Below are 22,577 nucleotides of genomic sequence, written 5' to 3'. Positions count from 1 at the left end.
CAGTTTGGGGAACATTGCTTTATGGCATGGTTTTTAATGACCAGATAGTGTCCCATAATATGGTCAAACCATCATTTATCTAATTCATTTCTCACTAGTGGGATTTTCCCGGTGGCCAGAAGCCTGTCACTCTAGGATCTGGTGGTTCTGCAGACCTCCTCCCAGCAGGGTGCTCTTCCCTTTCCTTTTCCCAATCCCCAGATGACCTCTTGGCCCCATCAGGGCCTACCCCAGGAGACCCAGGCTGCTGGGCAGGCGCTGTCCTAGCCGGACCTCCGTCAGTCCTCACCCTTCTCCACCCAGACCCAGGCCTGGCGCTGCGCACTTCCCAGCTCCGGTGCCTCGCCACTCAGAGCCCTCTGGCAAATGCCAGCGCCCCCAGACGGCTGTGCGGACCTGGCAGCGCCCACGCCCCGAGCTCCCCTCAACCTCGAGGCAATCCCGCCATTCCTTCCACCCCGCTATTCCTCCCTGGGATTCCCTCTAATTGCTGCGACCCCCAGGTCCACCCAACGTCCGCTGGTGCTCTCCTGGTCCTTCCCATCTCCCGACCTGCCCACGGCCTGTCCCCTTGCGCCCTCCCTGACTCTGGCGGAGAGACCTCGCTTCAGCCCTCGCCCCTTCCCTTCTCACTCCCCCATCTTCCTTCCAGAAACAGCCTCCCACTTCTCACCCACCCTTTACTCCTCCCCTTTCAACTTCCTTAATTCCCACCTCCCCCCCAAATTCCAGTCCTCTCCGTGGGAAAGTGAAAGCGGCCCTGGTCCCGCCCTGGCTGTGTGTGGCCCGAGGCGGGCTGGGCGCGCTCCCCCAGCCCGGAGCGGGTGAATGAGGCCTGTGTGCCCGCTCGGTGGGCGGGACGTCAATGGCCAGTGTGTCACTGGGTGAAAAGGCACGCAAGGACGCCTGTGAGGCTGCCCTGAGAAGTAGCGTCGCCCCCGACGTGCAAACTCTGACCCCGTGACCTCATCGTGCTTGGGTCGGGGCCGGGTCCCCAGATCTGAGCGCGTGGGAGGAGCAGGGTGGGCGTTCAGTCCCGAGAATCAAAGGCCAGACCTGAGGGACACCTGCCGGAGCTGCCAGCTCAGTGTCACACAGCTGCGACCAGACAGGGTCCCGCCTCCCCCTCCGCAGTAAAGCAGTCCTTCCTCTATAGATTTTGCTATGCACTGGGGGAAATCCTCCCTTAAACATCACAAGTAAACTCCCATCTTCACGGATGAACATAGTTCAGGTTTTTGTTTGTTTGTTTTTGTTTTTGTTTGTTTTTTAATAGTGTTGACAAAACTACTCTGGAAATGGAGTCACCCATGCATATGGAGGACCCGGGAGAGAATGGATCGGACTTGTGGCAAAATGTGATAATACAGAATAAGAGTCTTTGAATGCTTGTAGCATTTGATACTGTAATTCTATTTGTAGAAATATAGCAAAAAGAATAATCCTAAATATTCCCCAAAGCTTTTTGTACACAGATATTCTTTGTGCTGAAAAACAAGGAATAGTTTATTCAAAATTGGAATCAACTTGGGCATGGATCTGTATATGACTGTGCATCCACAAGTTGGGATATGATTCTGCCATTAAGAACATTTGACTATATGTGGAAACATTTTTATTGTGAAAGAAATAGATGATAAATTTGTATATATGGGATATTCACAGGTATATACGATAAGTGTAGAACACAGACTGGAAGAAAATAAACGCAACCAGACTTTGTGTTGTGTGTGTGTGTGTGTGTGTGTGTGTGTGTATGTGTTGCTGGGGATTGAACCCAGCGTATCTCAAATACTAGGCAACTAACTCTACCACTGAGAGTAGTATCCCCAGCTTTCCCCTTTAAAAAGTTTTCTGAACTATTTTGGTATACAACCAAGTTATACAGAAATTTACCCATCCATAAGCACTAGAAATGCAGTCCCCTCCCTACTGTAGCCCCTGTGGGACCCTCCTTATTTCCCACCCTTGTTCTCTGAGGTAGCCTGTTTTTATGATACATGAATGAATTGCTAACCCTTACATAGTACTGTTTTAAAGAGTTCAAACTTTACATACATGGAAAAGTTATATGCATACTCCTGTGACTTGCTCATTTTGGTCAATGTGAAGCTTTGGAAATTTATCCATGTTGCTAAATCAAGCTCTGGTTCATTCAGTAAATGAGTTAATATGAAGAACTTAGGATCTGGCATCTGATGCTACACGTTGATTTTTTAAATAATAAAAATAATAGTAATAATAAATAAAATTCATTTTCACTGCAGAGTAGTAGAATGTTGTAGTAATGTTATATTAAATGTATTTATCCTTTCTTCTTGATGGAATTTTGTCATGTTTCCATTTTGTGCTTATTATAAACAATACCTCCAAGAACATTTCAGTTTGTATCTCCCTGTGCATGAGTTTCTCTAGAGCAGACAGACAGCAAGGTTGCCTAGCTTCAGTGCTGTAAGTTACTGCCGTGTTGCTCTCCAAAATGATCATATCGAGTAGTTGAGTTATCCTGCTCCCAACATTCAACCTGAGCACTTGTGTTCTCAGATTTGTTACTTATTTTCCAGTTTAATGAACATGCAGTATTATTTCTTTGTGGTTTCAATTTGCATTTCTCTGATTACCTAGGGGTTAAAGATTGGGCATCTGTTCATATATTTGTTGGTCATTTGTATTTTTTATTCTGTAAACTCCTGTCCAAAACCCTTCCCTAGTTTTCTATTGATTATTGTCATTTTCTTATTGATTTTCAACATATCTTTATGTATATTGGATGCTGATCCTTTGTCAATGGATGTGTTAGAAATAGTGTCTTTTACTCTGTGACTTATCTTGTAACTTTTTAATGGTGCCTTCTCTGAGGCACAAAAAATTTAAATGTTAATATTGTCAAATAAATTTATTTATTTATTTGTAGTTTGTATGTTCATGGGGTAGGTTACACCCCCAGCTCTAAAATAACCTTTCTTCTTCCACAGTCATAAGCCTCTCTACATTTCTTTCCTTCTTTCTTTCCTCTTCCTCCCTCTTCTTTTCGTGTGGGGATGAACCCAGGACCTTACATATCCTAAGCAAGCACTCTATGGCTAAGATACATTCCCAGTTCCTCCCTATATTTTCTTCTAAAAGTTTCAAATTTTTATTTTAGATTTGGTCTTACATCCATCTGAATTTGATTCTTTTTGGAGGGGTAGGGGTATCAAACCTAGGGATGCTTAACCACTGAGCCACACTCCAGCCCTTTTTATATTTTATTTCGAGACAGGGTCTCCCTGAGTTGCTTAGGGCCTCCCTAAGTTGCTGAGGGTGACTTTGAACTTGAGATTCTCATCCCTCAGCCTCCCCAGCTACTGAGATTATGGGCATGTGCCACTGTGCCCAGCTCGAATTTGATTCTTTGTGGAGGTATGATGGAGAGATCATCTTTCCCACATGGATAATTGCTGAGCCCCTTGAGGCTCAGCTCTTTCTTTCCCAGTCATCTGCAATGCTGGTTTTGGCATAAATTTCTTAACATGTGTTGGTCTGTTTCTGTGTCCTCTATTCTGTTCCCATTTTTCTGTCTTGAGCAATCCTGTACTTTCTTAATTCTGCAATTTGATAATCAGTCTGATGAGCATATACTCCCACATTTTTCACCATCTTTCCTTTTTTCTTTTTCTTTTTCTTTTTTCCATACTGGGAATGGAACCCAGGGCTGCACATGTACTAAGCCCATGCTTTACCATTGAGCGAAACCCCCCACACACATTTTTGTATACATTTTAGAAGTAGCTTGTCAGATCTACAAAAATCATTGCTGGGATTTTGATTTCAACAATCACTTCATAGATTAATTTTGGAAAGTGGGCATCCTTATAATTATTGAACCTTTCTACGGATAAGCATGGAACATAATCTCCATTTATTTGGGCCTTCTTCAAAATCCTTCCATAAATCTTTACATGTGTTTCCATATATATATAACACCTTTTGTTAGATTTGTTCCTGGATACTTTATTACCATAGCTCTACAAAACTTCAGCAGTCTCTAGGATTCATAATTTTTAAAAAGTCTTCATATATTGTGCTAATTGTGGATCACTTTTAGCATTTAAGAATTTAAATCATCCAGACTGGGGTCTGGGAAGATTGTCTACTCTATAGCCAGTTTTCTCTGGTTGGATAAAACTGCTAAAGCATTTGGAGAAAGGACAGAGGCAGGAGAATTTTTAAAAATACATTTAAAGCTTTAAAGAAAAAGCACAGGGGGTGGATTTATTAAAAATCAAAAAGTATCAAGGGTAAAGGATGCAGTAGAACTCACGGCTCACCTGCCCATGTCAGGTTCTCGGCACCTCCTCCCACCCTGGTAGGCTTCTCCCAAACATCTGCAGCTCACAGGTGTTTGTGAGCCTTCTAGAATTACTGTAGTCTCCCACAATTATGTATGTGATTAGGCTTTCTCTAAATCTATCCCATCTGTTTTGTTTTTTTTTTTTTGACACAGATGGAAGCCTAAAATGCAGTTGTTGAATGTTGTATAACCATCACCACTATCTGTATTCAAAACTTTTCATCAGCACAGTAAAAACTCCCTACCCGTTAAACAGTAACTCTCCCTCTTCCTTCCCTACCAACTCCTGGTAATGTAACCTTTCGTCTACTCTTCATAAGCATATAATATTTGTTCTTCTGTGTCCAGCTTATTTCATAATGTTTTCAAGGTATATCCATGTTGTAGCATATATCAAAATTTGATTTCTTTTAATGACTGAATAATAGTCTATTGGAGGTACATACCACATTCTGTTGATCCATTTGTCTCTTGATGGACCCTTCAATTGTTTCTACTTTTTGGCTATTGTAAACACTGCTGTTATGAACATTGGTGCACAAATATCTGTTTAAGTCCCTTCTTTCAAATCTTTAAGAGTGGATTTCTGGGTCATATGGGAGGGAGTTCTGGGCCAAATCTAATATTTTATAAGATAAATAGATACCCCATACCTGCCATTAAGGATAAGTGAGCTCAAATTCAAACAATATTAGAAATGATCAGGGCAATATAATGCTGGACACAAAAGAGAATAATTGTAAGACAATGTTACACACAATTTTATGACAACCAACTTGAAAACTTAGAGAAAATTGTTGAATTCCTAGAAACATGGAATGAAACCAAAAATCTTGAAAGTTTAAAAAGGACGTTTATTCCAGAAGATACTAGAAAAGTAATATAGGAAAGTAAACTGAAATATGATAATGTTTATCAAAAGTCAATAACAAGGGGTTGGGGATTTGGCTCAGTGTCTACCATGTGTGAGGCCCAGGGTTCGATCCTCAGCACCACATAAAAATAAATAAAATAAAGGTACAACCAAAAAAATTATTTAAAAAGTTAATAACAAATATCTTACTATAACTATGATCTCTCAAACAATTTACATAACAAATAAATACAGGAAGGGATGCTCACTTTAATTGTTATTATTCAACATTATTCTTAAATGTTCAATTATATTAACAACAGAAAAAAAATCTCTACTTGCAGATGATATAATTATAAACTGAGAAGAACCCAAAAGACTGTAGCAAAAGAATTCTACCAGAAAATAAATTTAAAAGTAAATAGATATACAAGATATTTACAGAATATGGTAAGTACTCTGCTGGAAAAAAAAAAGTAGTGATAGAGTATGAAAGGCTGGTCATGGTGGCTCTCGACTAATCCCAGCGGGTCGTGAGGGTGAGGCAGGAGGATCACTGAGTTCAAAGCCAGTCTCAGCAACTTAGCGAGGCCCTCAACAACTTAGAGAGAACTTGTCACCAAATAAAAAATAAAAAGGGCTGGGGATGTGACTCAGTGGTTGATCACCCTTGGGTTCAATTCCCAATACCAGAAAACAAACAAACAAACAAAAAAACAGATGCCTGACTCTAGCCAGGCTGGTCTAGTAGGGGAGATCGAGACCTAAGACCCTGACAACGAGAAGAGCCACACTGGGAATGGCATTTTAGCCAGAGGGAACAGCATGTGCGTGTGTGGGTTTGAGACAGTAAGAAGACCACATTGGCAGCCATTATGCGGGAGGCAGGGGGTGAGGGGGCAGTGGGAGTTGTGGGCGTAAGAAGGTGGAATTTTATTCTGAGCGCCAGAGGAAGCCACTGAAGGACATAAGGCATACTCATGTTCTTAATATAGGATTTATGTTTTGTTTTTGCAGTGCTGGGGGTTGAACTTAGGGTAGGGCACATGCTAAGCACGTGCTTTACCACTCAGCTACCCCCTCGGTCTTGATTTATGTTTTTAAAAAAGCATTTTGTCTGCTTTGTAGAGAAGGCAAGGGAGGGGTGCCTCCTATGATTCCAGCAATTCAGGAGGCTGAGGCAGAAGGATTGAAAATTCAAAGCCAGCCTCAGCAATTTAGTGAGACCCTGTGTCAAAATTAAAAATAGAAAGGGCTGGGGATGTGGCTCAGTAGTAGAGTGCCCTGGGTTCAGGGTTCAATCTCCAGTACTTAAAAAAAAAAAAAAAAAAAAAAAGAGTTGCACCAGCGAGAAGATAAGATGGAAAAGAAATGAATTTTGGAGTTGGAACCCAAGGGGATGGAGATGGGGATGTTACCTATTCTTTACTGACCTCTTTATTTTCAAACTTTAAATGGTATTTTGTTTAGTGATGTGTCTTACAAACAGAAAATAGGTTAAGTTGTTGTAGGGTTTTTTTAACTATCATTTTTTAAGTGGAGATATTTAATCCATCTACACTAATTTTCTTCTCTCCGTCCAGAGCTTGGTGTGTGCTTGGCAATCACTCTACCACTGAGCTACACTCCCAGCCCAAGATATGTGTTTTCTTCTCTCGCAAACACACACACACACACACACACACACACACACTTTATTTATTTTTAATTTTTTTTAACCATGATTTTCCTTGCCTATTTCTTTTGCTTCCCCTTTCTCCTTGTCTTTTATTGCAGGATCTTAAGACTTATTTTAAGTTTTAGTCTTCTGTTCATCTCCCCCCCACGCCTCCCCGCGCCCATTTTTCCTTAGTTTTCCCCTAAATCTTTGTGGTCGCCCCATATCCATTTTAGAAGTATGTTTTCGAATGAATAAGCGAAGTTGCCTGGTTCATTTACGCTCGCTTCTCTCTTCTTTGCCCTTAAGGAGAACGAAAAACGGATGGTGTCGCTTCTAACCTGATAGGAGTGGAGGACGCACGGGAGGATGATGGAGCCGAAGGAGAGTTTCGCGCCCCTGGGGCTTGGGGCTGAGTCAGACCTGGCTCATCCCGGCTGCAGGGTGCTCTCTACACCGCATAGGTGAGCCGCACGCTCTTCGACACCGGGGATTTAATCCCTTTGCCCAAATGCAACGAGGGGACCTCATGGTACTTCAAAACTCCCCCGCTAGAGGGCACTGGTGCGCTTCCCAGAGGAGACTCGCCCGTGTGTGTTCGGGCTCTCAGCCAACTGGATTTTAATGTCCTCACAGACAGGTTCTGCGCAAGGGGCTGCGGGCGAAGGAGGCCTGGGGCTGCCCTCCAGGAGCTCGCAGACCCTGCTGTCTAGCCGGGGTGGAAGAGACAGTGAATTCTCTTGGTTGCCAGACTGTTCCCCAACATGCACATATCCACAGGCACCACTAGAGCGTCTGGAGGCCAGACCTGCGGAAACCGTGAGGGATCCCTCCCAGAGCTGGCAGGAGTGCGTCTCATGGGAGACAGCAGTATAAATTGAGACCCCAGAGGCCCTACACCAGGCCCCAAAGCCGTTTTCCCAGTGCTGCCTCCATGCCTGAATAACCCCCACCCCAAATCACTCCATTATTGAGAGGACTTTTGTCAAATGCACGTTTTACCAAGGACAACTCGGTAACCCTCTGAGACTTGCGGTCAGGCGGTTTTCGGGTAGGGAGCACTTTGGGCTGTAGGTCATTGGGGATATAGCTTGTCATTTCCTCAAAGACTACAATAATTGTCACTGTTCTTCACTTACTCCTTGCCAGGCACTGTGCCAGGAGATTTATCTGATTATCTCTTTTAATAAAACAGTATCCTGAGATCACTTGGATAAGGTGGTGTCTGCTGGGTTTCCAAGCTGTAAAATTACCACTTTTTCCCTTAGTAAAATTAATAAATATTTGGGGGGAGAAACTAAGACTGTGAAACAATCTGTTTATCCTTAAACCTCTCCCCATTTCTCATTGTCCTTGGTGTGCCCCTGGGGTACTTCTTCCTGCTGTCATTGATAATGTGGTGCTTGGTTCACTCCTATCGCCCTACTCTGCCATCTGCCTGCAGCGCTGTATTAACACTCCTCACCCCACTGTGTGTTCCATGCCTTTCACCCTGCACCCTGCCCTGTGTGCGCATGATTTCCAGTTTGTGGGACTCTTCCTTTCATCTAGCCGTGACTGCTTTCCTCTTTTTTCTCATGGTAGCTTCTTTGGTAGCTACTTCTCTGTTGAATTCCTATGTCCATCAAATCCGGCAAATAGCATCTCTTACCATTTTCTTGGGAATGACGTAGCCTCACTTCTGAATTACTCTAACTTCCCAATTCTTTCTTTATAGTCTACAAAAATCTCCCCCTTCACAGTCCTCCCCTCCTTCCATCCAGTCTCAGACAAAGAAGAAGGACCTCTTCCAGGCCAACTTGAGCTTTGGAAGCCAGGACAGTTGGAAGAGTCCAAGCAGGCTCTGGAGCAAGTCAGACCTGGTTGGATCCAAGTACCACTACTTACTAGTTACAGCTCTGATTTTGTTTGTTTTTCCTTTAAAATTCTGAGCACTGATTAACATGTTAGTGATATTTAAATATACTCATTGTTAAGAATCGCAAGAATTAGTAAATGTGTGTCAAGTTCCTGAAATGACTCTGATGTGTAATACTCAGTAATGATAGGAATAATTATTCATGGCATTGATCCTGTGCCCTATAAAAACCGCTCAATGCTTGATCCCTCTTCTCTCCTGTGTTTTTAATCTCTCCCTTCTGACCTGGTTTCCTTCTGTCAACTTTTCAATAAGGTCACATCCCTCCTGCCTCCAAAACCAAGTAAAACCTCAAACCCAAAACTCTTCTGTGAAGAAACCCACCAGCTCCCCTGAGCACAGGTAGCCCTCATCATGAGAGGAGAACACTAGAGGAAGGGAGTCTGGCTTAACCAACGCCTGGCTCCTGGGGCTTCCTATTTCTGGTGGGAACCTCTGCTTTGGTTTCTTACGTCAGTGGATTGGCTTATTTCATTAACTCTGGAAAATTCTCAGTCATTATCTCTTCAAATATTGCCTCTACTCCATTCTTTCTGCTTGTTTCTGGAAACCCAATTAAACACACACTGGATGTTTCTCCCTGTATCTCCTGTCTCATCTTCTCATCTGTGGTTTCCATTTGTGTGCCTCTCTGGACTTCATTCTATGTGTTGTTGTTGTTGTTGTTTTTTTTTCTGACTTCCTTTCCACTGATTATTTGTTATTAACTCTTCTGATGGGTTCTTAGTTGGGTTACTGTACTTTTTTCAATACCATGATATCCATTTTTTAAAAAATTTTATTTTCATATCAGGGATTGAACACAGGGGTCCTTAACCACTTGGTCCCCAGCCCTTTTTAATATTTTATTTAGAGACGGGGTCTTGCTGAGTTTCTTAGGGCCTCACCAAGTTCTGAGGCTGGCTTTGAACTCTTGATGATCCTCCTGCCTCAGCCTCCTGAGCCCCTGGGATTACCACTGTGTCCAGCCAACTGGTTCTTTTTTAAATTGCCAATGTCGCTTTCAAAATTTCTGTGTCCTTCCATAAAACTTCAAATTTGGCTGTTATCTCCATGGACACAATAAGCATTGTTTCATTATAGACTGTAGCTAGTAATTCCGGTAGCTGTGATCCCAGGGGTTATATTTCCATGGTCTGTGCTTCTGTTGATTCTGCCTCAGGTTGTTTATCTCATAGGCCTCATGTGCCTGTGAGCTTTCTGGATATTCTCTTTGAAAAAAATTATCTTAAGAATAAATTTGAGACCTAGGAATTTCTTCTAGAGAGGATCTTCCCTTTCCCAATACCTAAGGGCACTAGCAGGCCAAGAACAGGGCTTGAGAATATTCTATATAACTTCCAAGTCAGTGCCCACCCCTGTTTCCAGATGCAGCCCTTTGGGGTCCCAGCCCAGAGCAGAGGGTGGACTTGGGCTTGTACTGGTTTCCACTTTGGTGGACATGGAATGCTCCATCCCTCAGCTCTAGTGTCCCCAAAGCACTGCTCACCTCACGTGGTTCTGAGGGTTGGCAGACGATCCTCAGGACCACGGGTAAAAGTGTCAGTGGGGTGGAGCAGCTGTGACTCTTGTACATCTCCAGGACTCTATGGAACTCACCTAAGGAGCTTGGCCCGTTAGCTGTCTTCTCCTAGCGGATAGACAGGTCGCAAGAGCTCATCAGTCTAGGTTCTCACCCTCTCTGTTGCACTCTATGAATTCTTCTTCTTCCCCTCCCCCCTCCTCTTCTTCTGTTAGGCCTTCAACATTATTAAGAAGATGGCTTGATGTCTCTTCTAACTTTTGTGGTCATCTTTAGAAAGACAGTGATTTATCCCAGAGTTTTCCATTGCTGGAAGCAAGTGATGGGGGCTAGTGACCTTTTATCACTTCTTTCCTAGGTGAACTTGGATCCTCCCTTTTCTCATCCACAGTTGAGCTTCACACAGGGTCCATAGTGGGCATTTCCATATAGAGAGCAATTTCGAACCAGCCACCAGATATGGCCTGGCCGCTACCTGGACCCAGCTTGGAGGCCATCTTCCTGTGTCCCTGACCACCTGCCCACATAAAGGCATCTCTGATATGAGTGCCAGACTTCCCGTGTGGTACCCTGATGCAGAATTGATCCCAAGGTCTATAGGTGGGTTCTTTTATGAGTGGCCCTCTCCCGGACGAGTCACCTGGGAAAGAAGTTGGTTTTCTCTGATTCTCCTAACTGCACAGGGTTCTCTCTGCCTTATCTGCTGTGATCTTTTCTCAGTGGCACCCATGCCACACCCTACCTGGTAGAGTTGACATTTTATGGGCATGTTGTGTCTTCCCTTTTGTTGCTGTGGTTGTTTTTGCATCATTCATTTTGTTTGCCTGGGTTGAAGAGGCTCAAATTATTCTTGTTTCTCTGTCCCTGCCACATTATCATCCTTGGCCTACACAAAGCCATTTCCTGACTTTGTTGATTTGCTTTTTCTCCTTGATCTCTGTTCCCTCCTCTCACAAGTAACTATTTTATTATGTTAATGGGTATCTTGATTTGATGGTGTTTAAAATGTGTTTTGTATATTTATGTGCATATATTTAACATTTTATGTTAATGGTACTGTGTAATATACCTTGTTCTGTTTCCTCTTCTCTCTGTTCTTAGCATCCAACTACATTGCTGTGTGACACTTGATTCAAAGTGTCTGATTGCTGAATAACACCCGGTCAGGAGCACCTGCTACATTTTATCAGTCTACTCTGGGAGCATTGGACACTCTGTGCTCCTATAGAAAAGTGCTGCAATGAACATCTTTGTGTTCATTCCTTATGAATCTGTGTGGAATTTTCCTGGGAAACATATCCAGAGGCAGGATTGCTAAGTAAGAAAGTATGCATGTACAGGCCTCGGTTCAACCAAGGAGAACCAGGATCCATTCCAAAATGGCAATGCTGTGTATACTTCCCTCAGGAACGCATGATTGAATTCTGTCTCATCAAATTCTTCCAACTTAGCATTACCTGGCTTTCTAACGGTTACCTAATGGGTGCAAAATGATATCTCATGGAGAGGTTATTTTGCATTTCTGAGATTACCAATGATTTTGAGCATCCTATTACATGCTTATTAACTTCTTGGGCTTCTCAGTTAGTGTCTCCCTATTCAAGTCCTTTGCTCATTTTTCTATGAAGCTTCCTGGGATTTTTCCTTATTGATCTGTAGGAATTCTTTGTATAGTCTAGAGTAATTTTAATACCTTGCAGATTTAGATATTGCAATATCCTCTTTTAGTCTCATTTTGCCAATCAGCTTTCCCAAAATGTCCTTCATAGAACAAAAAATCCTTCATTTTATGTAATCAACTTCATTAAATTATTTTCCCATATGATTTGAACTTTTGAAACTTTAAGAAATTCATTCATATACCTAGGATGTAATTTATTTTCCTTCTGTGTTTTCTGCTAACTGTATAGTTTTTTTCCTTCATGAGTAGCTTTTAACACCATCTAGAGTCCACTTTATAAGTAGTGTTTGGCAGAGATCCAGTTTAATGCTCCTTCAAGGGTGAACCCATTTTCTCACCATCTACTGAACAATCCATCCTTTCCCTCAGATCTGGGGGTATCACTTTTGTCCTATTTTAGTTCCCATAGCTAGGCAGGCAGAGTGGAGAAAAAATCAACAACAGCTTTAAGGAACCAGAGTACCTTCAACTTTGTATCCCACACAGAACCCTGCTCCACGCCCTTCTCACTTACACATGTGCACAAACATCAGGCTGGGCTGAAGCCATCCCCATAGAAAAACCTGGCCGCAATGCTACGACCCGTGCCAGCACCCACAGCCTGTATGACCAGCGCTCAGAAGAAGCTGGTCCTAGCTTCAATGAGATTCAGAAAGACCTCTGAGCTAAAGGACTCTAGAGAGGCCACAGAGGGTCTAAGGCAGCCATATTGGATCCATTCTAAGTTCAGGAGCAAAAGAATAGAAGAAAAAAGTTTGTTCACTGGAAACTACCCAAATACAAAAAAATAATAAATACTGGCAAGGATGGGAGAAAAAGAAACACTTTTACACTGTTGGTGGGATTACAACCACTGTGGAAATTAGAATGGAGGTTCCTCAAAAGACAAGGCATGGAACCACCATATGACCCAGCTATGCCACTCCTCAGTATTTATCCTAAAGAATTAAAGTTATCATACCACACTGATGTGTGCATACCTGTGTGTATTTATAACAGAACAATTCACAATAACCAAACTATGGAACCAGCTGAGGTGTCCATCAACAGATGAATGGATAAGAAAATGTGGTATAGATAGGCAATGGAGTTTTATTCAGCATAAAGGAAAATGAAATTATGGCATTTGCAGGAAAATAGACAGAACTAGAGAACACTATGTGAAATGAAATAAGCCAAACTCAAAGGTCAAGGGTCATATGTTTTCTCTCATATGTGAAGTTAGAGAGGAAAAAGAAAAGAAAGGTAGGGGTTGGGGAATCTCATGAAAATCAAAAGGAGATCAGTAGACAAAAAGGACCAGCTGCTGGGGAAAAAAGTGGGAGGGGGAAGTGTTGGGGAGTGATACTGGCCAATCATATTGTTCTACCGTGTGCATGTACGAATATGTAATGACAAATCCATCATTATGTACAACTATAAGGTACCAATAAAAAATGTGGAAAGAGAAGAAAAGATTTGGGCTGGGGCTGAAGCTCAGTGGTAGAGTGCTTGCCGCCCATGTGTGAGGCACTGGGTTTGATTCTCAGCGCCACATAAAAAAATTAATAATAAAGATATTGTGTCCATCTACAATTTTTAAAATATTAAAAAGAAAAGATTTGCAGGAACTAAAAATAAAAAGATTCCTCCAGTCACTCCCCATCATTCTGACCACTAACCTAACTTCTAACACCTTTAGAAGGTTAGATTAGTTTTTGCCAGTTTGGGGCCTGAATATGAATAGATTCATATGATACTACTAAAGGATTATTTTTCTCACTTAAAAAATTTTGAACAGCACATAATAATTATGTATTTATGGTATACAATATGATATTTCAATACATATACACAATATGTAATGATCATGTGTGGGGTTTCTGTCACTCTGACAAAATACCTGAGCTAAATAACTTATAAAGAGGAAAGATTTATTTTGACTCATGGTTTCAAAAGAGTCAGTCCTTGGTCAGTTGGCTTCATTGTTTTGGAACCTGTAGCAAAGCAGAGCATCATGGCAGAGAGTGTGTAGTGGAGCAAAGCTGCTCACTCCTGATGGCTGGGAAGGAGAGGGACAGGGAGAGAGAGAGACATAGAGCATGTCCCCTTCAAGGTCATGCTCCCATGGAACCTCCTTCCATGAGTTCCCACCTCCTAAAAATCCCACCACCTCCCAGTAGTGCCATTATCTGGGGACCAAGCCTTCAACACCCGAGCCTCTGTGGGACATTTAAGATCCAACCCCAGCAGATCAGATGAGGGCGATCAGCATATCCCTCATCTCAAACATTCATCATTTTTTTTGTGTGTGTTTGGAACATTCAAAATCCTATTAGCTACTTTGAAATATACAATAAATTATTTTTGATCATAGTTACCCTACTGTGATATAGAACAACAGATATCCCCATCCTATCCAAATGCACTCCTGTCCCCACTAACCACCCTCTTTCCATCCCTCCTCCCCCAAACTCTTCCCAGGCTCTGGTTAGCACTATTCTACTCTCTACCTCTATGAGAAAACTCTTTTAGATCCACGTGTAATACTTGTCCTTCTGTGCCTGGCTTATTTCACTAATGAAATGTCCTCCAGTTTCATTTATGTTACTATAAATAACAGAATTCATTTTTTTCCTAGACTGAGTAATATATATACCATATTTTCTTTATCCAACCATGCATCCATGGGCATCTTCTAGGCTGCTTCAATTTCTTGGTATTATGAATAATACTGTAGTAAACACGGGTGCAGATGTCATTTCAACATACAGATTGTATTTCCTTTGGCTATATACCCAGAAGTGGGATTGCTGGATCATATAATAATTCTATTTCTAGTCCTTTGAGGATCCTCTCTAACATTTTCCAGAATTGCTATACTAAGGTACATTTCCCACCAATAGTGAATGAGAGTTCCCCTTCTCTGTATCCTTGCCAACAATTATCATTTTATGTCTTTTGATTATAGCATTCTAACTAGAGTGAGATGATATTTTACTGTGGTTTTGATTTACATTTCCCAGATGATGTTTGATTTTTTGTTCTATTTATTCATTTATTTTTTAATGCTGGGGGCCAAACCCAGGGTCTCTATGTGTGAATCACTGGGCTATATTCCCACTCCAGAGTATTTTTTTTCATATATTTATCCATTTATATACCTTCTTTTGAGAAATTCTGTTCAGATCATTTGCCCATTTTAAAATTGGATTATTTGGTCTTTTGCTGTTGAGTTGTTTGAGTTCCTTATCTATGAGTAGCTTGCAAATATTTCCTCCCATTCTGTAGGCTGTCTCTTAACTCTGTTAACTCTCTTAATTCTGTTGATTGTTTCCTTTGCTGTAAGAAGATTTTTAGTTTGATATAACCCTGTTTGTCAATTTTTACTTTTGTTGTCTATGCTTTTGGGGTCACATAAACTTTACCCAAACCCATTGCCTTTTTCTTAGAGTAATTTCTTAGTGTTGGGTTTTACATTTAAGTCTTCCATCCATTTGGAGCTGATTTTTGTACATGGTGAGTGGTCTAGTTGCTTTCTTCTGCATAGGGATATTCAGTTTTCCCCACACTATTTAATAAAGAGACTGTTTTTTTCTCCAGTGTATGTTCCTGGTGCCTTTGTAAAAAGACAGTTGACTGTAAATACAAATTTATTTCTGGATTCTCTATTCTATTACAAATCTATGTGTCTGTTTTTTATATTGGCATCATGCTGTTTTATCCACTATGGCTTTGTAATATTTTTATGCATATTTCTATATACTTATTCATTTATTTACTTTTGTTCTGATTAGTTATAATAGGACTGTAGAATGTATTTTGACACATCATGCATAAATGGAGTATGGCTTCTCATTCTTCCGGTTGTCCGTGACGTAGAGTTACACAGGCCATGGAATCATATATGCACACAGGGTAATAATGTCTGATTTGTAATGTGTTTGGAAGTCAGGTAGAGTGATGCCTGTAGCTCTGCTTTTTGTTCTGGATTGCTTTGAGTATTAGGAGTCTTTTGTGTTTCCATATGAATTTTACAAATGTTTCTCCATGAAAAATTCCATTGGTATTTTGATGGGGATTGTATTGAATCTTTAGATAACTTTGGGTAATATAGATATTAACAAATTATTTTTTCCAATCCATGAACATGGAATGCCCTTCAATTTGTGTGTGTGTGTGTGTGTGTGTGTGTGTGTGCACACGCGCGCGCTCTTTAATTTCTTTTTATCAGTATTTTATAGTTTTCATTATAGACATCTTTCAACTCCTTGGTTAAATTTATTCCTAGGTTTTTTGTTTGTTTTTTGGTTGTTTTTAGTTCTTATAAATGGGATTATTTTCTTGATTTTTTTTTTTTTTTTAGCTAATTCATTGGTGTATAGAATCTCTACTGATTTTTTATGTTGATCTTAATGACTTCATCTATTAGTTAAACTTTTTTTGTTGGAGTCTTAGGCTTTTTTTTTTTTTTTTTTTTTTTTTTTGGTACCTGGGATTAAACCCAGGGATGCTTAACCACTGAACCACATCCGCAACCTTTTTTATCTTTTATTTTGAGGCAGGGTCTCACTAAGTTGCTTAGGGCCTGGTTAGGTTATTGAGGCTGGCCTCAAATTTCAATGGTTTCAAACTTTCAGTCCTCCTGCATCAGCCTCCCTAGTGGCTGGAATTGCAGACGTGCACCACTGCACCCAACTAGGCTTTTCTATACCTAAAATCATGTCATCGGCAAACAAGGATAGTTTTACTTCCTTCTTTACTGCTTGGATGCATTTTCTTTCTTTCTGTTGCCTAATCCGCTGGCTAGGCCTTCCTGAAGGACTTTTAAGAACAGAACTATCTAATACTCAGTCTTGAGAGTTCTGTTTCTGAATGACGCAAGACCCGCTCCTCATCCTCCCACAGGCAGCCGTGCAGTAAGCCCGCTGTGTGAACAAATAAAAGCCTTCTGTAACGGGGTGTGGTGTGGCTTTCTGGATGGTAGAGGTAGAATCAAAGGAAAGAGGTTGTCTGCTCTCTGCTCAGCGCTGAAGCGGACGGACGCAAGGGAGCTGCTGCGAGACCTGATTGCCAGGGAGGGGCGCCTGAGCAGACTCGGACTGAGCCAGGTGGAGGGACGCCCACACTGGAATGTTCAGAAACCCTGGACAGAGCACTGGACTTCCTCCAGAGTGTGGGGCAGGGCTGAATCAACATGATATACTCTTGAAAGATAGGATGACCTCCACTAACATCTGGATTACAAACTAGATAAGCATGTCATTTTATTAAGAAGATAAAAGAACTGGTCATCCCTGTGGACATATGGTCATCCCTATTTGACATTAACTGGCTGGTTGTTCTTCCTGTGTGATTTATACCTGCATGAGTCAGATGAGGGGGTAAAACAAATGAAGACTGCACAAGTCTGGAAAAAGAGAGGAGGGAGGAGGTTTCAGCCACAGATATCAGCAGGGAACAGACAAGAAAACCCCTTCTGGTGAGATTGCCATTCAGCCACCTATTCCAAAATGTTGCTGCTAGATGAGGAAGTGATACAAGAGGACATGGAGAAGGATTTGGGACCAGTCCTGGGCAGGAGTCAGACCAGCATTTAAAGAAACTTTGTTAATCCCCAGTAGCAGGAAAAGTTGAAACCAGAACAACACCCAGCTGGGTCTCCCAGGGGAGTAGGGAGTCAACTTGAGAAAGAGGGCAGGACCCACCCTTCCACGTAACTTCAAGTAAAGTGGGTTTCAATGTGGTTGTGCATTTGAATCACCAGGGGAGGTTTTATATTTCACTTTTACTTGGTGGTAAAACCTACATACATAACACAAAATGTACCATTTTATCCATTTTTTGGTACACAGTTTAGTGGCATTCAGGACATTCACCACCATCTATGTCCAGGACTCTTTATCTTCCTGAACCGAAACTCTCCACCCATTAAGCAATCATTCCCCAACCTCCCCGTAAGCCCCTGGCAACCGCCCTTCTGTATTTTACCTGTGAATTAGACTAGTCTAGGTAACTTATACCAGTGGAATCTTATAGTATTTGTCCTTTTGTATGTTCCAGGGGAGTTTTAAAAACAAGAATACCCAGTCCAACCATAGGTCAATTAAACTCAGAAATTTGGTGGGTCGGGGCAAGCATAGGTGCTATTTTAAAAACTCCCAGTGATTCTAATGGGCAGGTTTATTTTCAGGAATTCCTCCCCCAGAACTAACATACCTCAGCACCTGCTGACTGAGGCCTGCAATTCCTTTATCTGCGAGCAAAGTTCAGAATTTTCCTTCTTCAACTGGAGTTGAGAGGCTTAAAATGACAGAGTGAGATATCACAATGACTGAAACTCATCTGCTAAAGATTTATCTATCAGTCAACAAGTGCAAGTGATCATTATCAGACGCGTCTTCTTTGGAAAGCCCGGGGATTCAGGGTAGCAGATGGTGAGTGAATGTCGATCTAGGAACTGGGGAGAGACAGACACGCTAGGAACCCAGGGCTACTTTTTGGAGTGGTTGATAAAGGTGAGTCCTTCTTACCTTTAATTACTGTGTGGACAAAATAGGAATCGAGAGGAATTTAATACCAGCACATCTGTGCACTCGCCTCGTTTGGAACATGGCCACTCGGACATATGGTTCCCATCAACTATATTTTTGCATGATTCTTGAATCCCCTCCCCCCTTTTTATTTAACTGCGCTGACTTCATTACAAAGGAACTCCACTTACATGGGTTCTAATTGAGGCATGACCAGTGCCTTGCTGGAGGAAGAGTTCCTTCTGTTCCTTGTTGCTGCAGAACTAGCAATACATAGAAATGATTAGACAGACAGAAAGAAAGAAAACAGAACGACAGGAAGGCTCCCCACCAGATCATGATATTCGTTCACCATGTGGAAGAAGGGAGGTATGGGAGTAGGACTGGAGAGATTTGAATGTTTAATTTATCAATTTATTAAACCCTGGAAGCCAGCAGGACACAATGGTAGACTTGTTCATTCTAAGTTGGCATTTTTTTTTTTTATGTCATAGTACTTTTCTTTGTGCTTTGGGGTGCCTTTAAAAGTTGTCAATATTTTACATATGTGCTCATAAATAATTACACACAAATACATGTATGAAGAAATATTTTGGTGCCAAGAAGAACTCTTACAAAGTGTTTCATGTTAATAATTTTATCATGAAATAAAATCAGAACAGCATATTCGAAAAATTACTGTCTAGAAATTGCCACATTTTGATGTCTTCACATCAGAGCCTTTATTAAATAATTGCATAATTGATTTCAAGTGTTCAGATAGTTTCTGATTGCAAAGACAGTACTGTTCATTGTAAAATGTGGAAAAAGATCAGTATAGACAAGTTACCTGTTGCCTTACTACCTGGAATGCCCCATCATCATTATGATGACCATAAATAAAATCTGATTTTCTTTAGATCTATTAGAACTAAGACCTAACTGGATTATGGTTTGAAGGTGTCCCCTCCCTTGGTGTTGCCGAGGTGATGGTATAAGGAAGTGAGGCCTTTAAGAGTTGTTTAGGCCATGAAGGCTCCTCCTGCCCTATAAATGGGATTAGGTGCCCTTTTGAAGGGATTGGGTGGGGGAGTAATTTCTACCTTGCCCTTTCCTCTCCCACAACATGGCGATCCAGTATTCATTGTGTTTTGTTTTTTGGTTTTTAGTTTTTTTTTGTTTTTTCTTTTTGCCTTTCAGCCTTCCACCATGTGAGGATGCAGCAAAAAGGCCTTCATCAATGCCAGCACCTATCTCATGGACTTTCCAGCTTGCAAAACTGTGAGAAATATCCAAGTGCGGTGGTACACACTTATAATCCCCACAGTTTGGGAGGCTGAGGCAGGAGGATTGCAAGTTCAAAGCCAGTCTCAGCAAAACTGAGGTGCTAAGCAACTCAGTGAGACCCTGTCTCTAAATAAAATAAAAAATAGGGCTGGGGATGTGGCTTGGTGGTTGAGTGCCCTTGAGTTCAATCCCTGGTACCGCCACCCCCCCAAAAAAAGAAATATGAGAAATAAATTTTTGTTCTTCAAAATTTTCCCAGTCTCAGGTGTTCTATTATAGCAGCACAAAATGAACTAAGGTACTGAGTGTCTGTGCTAACATCAGAAAAAAATAGACTTTAAATACAATTTTTACAAGAGAGTAGGTATTGTAGCTGAGTGGTAGAGTGCATGCTTAGCATATGCAAGGCCCTAGGGTCCATCCCCAGCACCAAAAAGATAAAAAGAAAAGAAAAAAGTTTGTAAGAAACAAAGAAGGAAGCTTTGATGTAGCAAGAAGATGTAATAATTATAAATAATTACTCACCTAATACCAAACCCTCAACACATATGAAGCAAAAAAATGACAGAATTGAAGAAATATGTAGTTCTACAATAATGGCTAGAGATTTCAATACTAATTCTCAAGGAAGAATAGAAGATAGACAAGGAAATAGAGAAGTTAACACAACAAACCAGCTAGATAGAACAGGCACATACAGAACACTGTGTATTAACAATAGCAAAATATACATTCTTCTCAAGGGCACATGGAACATTCTCCAGGATAGACTGTATGTTAGGCCACAAATCAAGTCTCAATACATTTAAAAAGATACATGTCATACAAAGTGTCCCCTCCAACCACAAAGGGAAGAAGTTAGAAACCCAATGACAGAAGGAAAACTGGAAAATTCATAAAATATGGGAAAATCAAATTATACACTCTTAAACAACCGCTGAGTCAATGTATTAGTCAGCTCAGGTGCCATAACAAAATACCATAGATTGGGTGGCTTAAACAACAGACACTTCTTTTTCACAGTTCTGGAGGCTGGAAAGTCCAAAGTCAGGATGCTGGCAGATTTAGTTCTTGGTGAAGGTCCTCTTCCCAATTTGTAGATGGCTGTCTTCTCCTGTGTCCTCGCATGGCAGAGTGAGCTTGGTGTCTCTTCTTCTGATAAGAACACTAATCCCATCATGGCACTGTACTCTTATGACCTTATCTACCTCCCAAAGTCCTCACCTTCCAAGTGCTAGCAACTGGGAAATAGAGCTCTGGCATAAGGATTTGGGGGAGGGGGAACATAAACATTCAGTTCGTAGAATTCCGTCCTTTACCTTCACAGTTCTTGTCCTTCTCACACGGAAAATACATTCACTCCATCCCAACAGCCCCAAAGTCTTAACTCACTCCAGCACCAACTCTAAGATCTAAAACCACATCTAAATATTATCTAAATCAGAATATGGGTGAGAACTGGGGTAGGATTCATCCCCAAACAAAATTCCTCACTAGTTGGGAACCTGTGAAACTACAGAAGTTGTGTGCTTCCAAAATACCATGGTGCGACATAGGATAGACATTCCCATTCCAAAATGCAGAAATTAGAAAGAAGAAAGGAACAGATTCCAATCAAGTCCAAAACCTAGCGAGGCAAATATCATATTGAAGCTAAAGAACCATCCTTTTTGAGTCTGTGCCCTGCCCTCTGGAACCAGTGAAACAGGGGTTTCATCCACATGGATTGTAGATCAAGAATGGTGCCACCCATAAGTTCCCAGTGGCCACACTCCCAAGGTTCTGAGTGGCTGCTGTCTCCCTTATGGACTCAAGGAGGCAGCCCTAATGATTTCTGAATCGCCTACAGGAGTCTTTCTTCCCCGTCTTGAAGAATAGCTGTCATTTGCAGACAGCTCTGTGACCTGGTCCTGTAGGACCTAAGAAGTCAACAGTTTTCCTTCATTTCACCTCACGTTTGTCCCCTTCAGTTCAGACTGGCAGTGTTTCTTCAGGGAGACCACACCAATCTCCCATTCTGAGGGTTGTTTGGTCACACTCTAAGGTTCAGAATATGTTTCTCACTTTGTACCACATGGATAGGCTGGGAATTTTACAGATCTTTAAGTTCTGGTTCCATTCTCTTTGACAATTCCTTCTTCCTCTCTCTCTCTCTCTCTCTCTCTCTCTCTCTCTCTCTCTCCTCTCTCTCTCTTTCTCTCTCTCTCTCTCCCTCATTTTACCATAAGCAGTCAGGAGGAACCAAACCATTCTTTTAACACTTCACTCAGAAATTTTCTCATCTAAATACCAATTTCAGCCAGGTGTGGTGGCCCACACCTGTAATCCCAGCAGCTCGGGAGGCAGGAGGACCTCGAGATCAACACCAGCTTCTGCAATTTATCAAGGCCCTAAGCAACTCAGTGAGACCCTGTCTGTAAATGAAATACAAAAATGGGCCAGGGATGTGGCTCAGTGGTTGAGTGCCCTGGGTTCAATCTCCAGTACCAAACAATCAATCAATAAATGTCCAATTTCATCACTTGCAAGTTGTACCTTCAACAAAATCCTAGAATCTGAGCATGTTTTCAGTCACATTTTTGTCCACTTTATAATAAACCTTGCCTTTCCTCCTGTGTCCAGTAACATGTTCTTCATTTCTGTCTGAGCCCTCACCAGGATGAATGACCTTTACAATCCACATTTCTATCAATATCTTCTAAATACGATCACACTGGGGATTAGACTTCCAAAGCATGAATTTTGGGGAGTCACAAACATTTAGTTCCATAAAGGTACCATGTTGATTTTATAATTATTCATTACCTTATCAATGAGATTTAATATCGAAATTCA

The sequence above is a fragment of the Sciurus carolinensis genome, chromosome 9, assembly GCF_902686445.1.
Source record: "Sciurus carolinensis chromosome 9, mSciCar1.2, whole genome shotgun sequence".
Taxonomy (NCBI): domain Eukaryota; kingdom Metazoa; phylum Chordata; class Mammalia; order Rodentia; family Sciuridae; genus Sciurus; species Sciurus carolinensis.
Note: the sequence above shows the minus strand (reverse complement) of the source record.